The sequence below is a fragment of the Sinocyclocheilus anshuiensis genome, unplaced genomic scaffold (assembly GCF_001515605.1).
Source record: "Sinocyclocheilus anshuiensis isolate Anshui unplaced genomic scaffold, SAMN03320099.WGS_v1.1 scaffold708, whole genome shotgun sequence".
Classification (NCBI taxonomy): Eukaryota; Metazoa; Chordata; class Actinopteri; order Cypriniformes; family Cyprinidae; genus Sinocyclocheilus; species Sinocyclocheilus anshuiensis.
The window spans coordinates 1,247,816-1,251,627 of record NW_015555881.1 but is presented as its reverse complement, the minus strand read 5'-3'; the positions used below and the strand labels follow the sequence as shown (position 1 = coordinate 1,251,627).

The window sequence follows — 3,812 nt, the reverse complement described above, 5'->3', positions numbered from 1 at the left end:
GCAGATGAGTTTGTTTCTTCATCAGATTTGGAGAAATGTAGCATTCCATCACTGCCTCACCAATGTAGCATGCTTCACAAGTTATTAACTGATGGACTGGAGTGGTGTGAATTATTGTGATGTTTTTATCAGCTGTTTGGACTCTCATTCTGACGGCACCCATTCACTGCAGAGCATCCATTGCTGAGCAAGTGATGCAATGCTACATTTCTCCAAATCTGATGAAGAAACAAACTCATCTACATTTTTTGATGGCCTGAGGGTGAGGACATTGTCAGCAAATTTTAATTTTTAGGTGAACTATTCCTTTAAGTTTTTGTCTTTGAATCAACTGGTGTACTTTTCTTTAAAATAAATGCTACTTTGATATTTTATCTAATGCAATGACATTCAGATATTTTAAATACTTTTTGTGGCCGCTGTACAGAATTAAGTAATCTGTTTGTGATCTTCCTTAATGCAGAACACGGTAAGGCAATAAACAAACACGAAAACGAAATGAGAAATGCATGCCTGCATTACAACAGCAAAAACATGATTATCCAAATTACAAAGTCATTTGCATGACTGCAATCAGTTTTTATGCTAACTTTATCGCCCTCTAGTGTCTGATCTACAACAGGACAATCTGTGTGATCTGAGGGTTTGTTACTGCACTGGATAAATAACCCTCTTCTCTGATGGAACATGAACTTTGACTTCACCGCACAATATTTCACAAAGCTATTTGTATTAAATGCAGTGTTCAGACCATAATACCACTGATGAATCTAAGAGCAAGAGCTTATATGAAAAGTTTAAAGTGCCGACAGTTCTTTATAGTCCAATTCTATCATGGCTTTTGGCATGGTTTTTTGATGTAGTTCTGACCGGTTAAATCTTGTTGAGTTCTGGTGTGTCAGTCGTGGACCGGCACCAGCGGGTTTGTACAGGCGGTGCTTCGGCTACGTGTGCCAGTGGATCCGGACGGATCAGGAACCTGCAGAACACAATGAGCATGTTTCATGTTTGAGGCTTTACTCTGACAGTGTGATTCTTGACACAGATGTTTGTGTGCATGCATATGTCTGAGTACAAGTGTGTGCATCAGGTTTTGCTGTCTTTACAGCAAACTACTTGAGGGACAAATGTCACCACAAAGTTGCTTAAACCTGACACACACCTGCAAACACACATAAATATGAACAAATGTCCCTACAGAAACAGTAAAACCTGGAATGGCCTACATTTTGTGGATTTTTTGGGTGGTCTTCCTGAGAAAAACAGATGCATGACTAAATAATGTCTTTAAAAATGCCAATTAAATCAAATCTAAAACTCTAAACCCTAACATTGATTAAAATCTACAAAAAAGACAAATACGATTAATAATAATTGCAGTTTGGTATGACTAAAATCTCTAGTATGACAGTAGGGATGTTTACAGTACAGTGTTATTTTAGTATTATTTATATACTATTGTAGTATATAATAATACACTATATTTAATCAACTTTATATTTTTATATTTTCAGTTTTAATTTTAATTTTAGTTTTTGTTACATGCTTTTGACATTTTATTAGTTTTATGGGCTTTTTTATATTTCTATATAGATTTAATTTATTTTTATTTTAGTTGTAGTTGTAGTCATTTTAGTACTTGATTTATCAGCATTTCTCATTTTTGTTAAAGTTTTAATACTTAATATTGATGTTTATGTCAGTGTTATGTTAGTATCATTGAGATAATATTATATATTATATTATAACATTATATATAAAGTTATTATTATTATTATTATTATTATTAATAGGTTTTTCATTTAAGTTAATTTTAGATTTTTGTTATTTTAAAATTTTAGCAATTTTCTTGTGTGTTTCTGTCATTTTTAGTAGTTTTTGTATTTTATATGTCTATATAGTTTTTATTAACTTTTATTTCAGTTTTAGTTTTAGTTACTATAGTACATCAAGTTAAACTGAATTAAAATAAAATACTAAATTAAATTAAAATGAGAAATGGATTGGCAACTAACTGAAATAAGTCTTTTTTATAATTTATTTCAGTTAATGTTTATTTCAAGTAAAGATTTTTTTATTTTAGTTTCAGTGTTTTTAATTTTAGTTTCACTTTTAGTTTACTATAATAACACTGGTTTATGTTTAAATATTTTATTTTATTTCAGCTTCATTTTAATTACAGAAAATGACTTAATATTGTTCTAGCTACCAAAAAGAATACTGTTACGATGATAAAGTAGGCCAAAAAAGTATCTGAATATTTCTGAATAGTGCCTACAATTAGTTTAAGAATAACACCAATTAAAGAAATAAATGTGTGTATATGTGTATCTGTCAGGATGTGATACATACACAACATCACTGAGCTGCAGCAGTGTTTTGGGGGGTGGGGTTTATCAGCACATATGAGATGGAGTTCTGCTGGTCATTCAACTCATCTGCAACAGAGATTGGTGGACACATCTGTCACTCAAACAATATGGGCGTGGTTAATGTTCCACAGGAAAAGACGAAGCACTTTAACATCTAGATAAGAAACTTTAGGCTACAGTATAAGGTGTTATAATTTGTTATGTGCTATGTAGCATGAAATTCAATTGAAAAACATTGACTGGGAATTATAATGGATTAAAATTAAGTTCTTTAAAATCTAAAAATGCCACGGAATCTGGCTTGCATCATCTCCTCCCTATAATTTCCTGTCTTGTCTTCTATATAACTCTCAATACATGTGGATAGAATACTATGAAAAGAATAAATAAACCCCAGGAGCAAACTATTCATGGCAACACTATAGTAGAGGGTGTTTACCTTGCAAATACCCCAAATTAACTCGGTTCATCACATCACTGGCCGTTAGATTTGTGACATCCTCTATAAGAGACGAAAGTCAGAATAAAAAAGAGGAAGAGAGAAATATTTCTGATCAAAATTATCTGGAAGTATAATTTCTGATCAAACAAAGGTTCTTCTGACCAAGAATGTAACCACATATTCAGGATTCAACATAAATCAGTGTTCACAACCCTTTTTAATTCCATAATCTGATATAAATTTTCAAGTGAACTTGATCTGAGAGAAATGTAGGACAGGAGCTGATTTTATCCGTCAGGAATTTGTGAAAGAGAAGGGTTATGGTGGTTACAGCCTCCTAACCATATCAAAACAAACATGATCTTCCCGTTATGTTCCACAAACCAAAATTCTTTAATTAAGCATAAAAATATTATACATATTAATATTATTAATGAGGTAAGAGGCGTGGTTTACTATATCCAGCCGTGTGCAGGCCCAAGTGCTGCATGCGGTTCCTGACGAGTTCTGTAAGCTCCTCCCTTTCCGAGTGGCATAACACGCCCAGACGCTGGTGGATGGAGCTTAGGGAGGAGTCGCTCCTCTTCACGCTCCGCCTACTGAGACGCCTCGTCCAATGCAAGCTCTTCTTTCTCAGGAGTGGGTGCTCTGATTGGTCACTGCTGGAAGAGCTCCGGGTGAGGATCTTTGACTCCTCCCACTTCTCCCTGGTGTCGTTTAACCCCTCAATGCTGACGGAACCTTGAAACTGGAGGCAACCGTAACCATGGAAACACAAAATACAATGGGAAATATTAATAGCGCCGCCATGGAAAAGAAAATAATATTATGTTAGCAGAGACTGACCACAGAAGTACTGATCGACAGACAAACGGACAGACGGACGGACGGACGGACGGACGGACAGACAGACAGACAGACAGACAGACAGACAGACAGACAGATAGATAGATAGACAGACAGACAGAGACAGACAGACGGATAGATACACAGACAGA

General features: G+C 34.7%; 1 pseudogene; it reads right to left on the bottom strand.

Moving 5' to 3' along the window:
• Positions 1 to 264: 264 nt before the first annotated feature.
• Positions 265 to 3,812, bottom strand: part of LOC107675700 (potassium channel subfamily T member 1-like) — a 19,943-nt pseudogene continuing 16,395 nt past the window's right edge.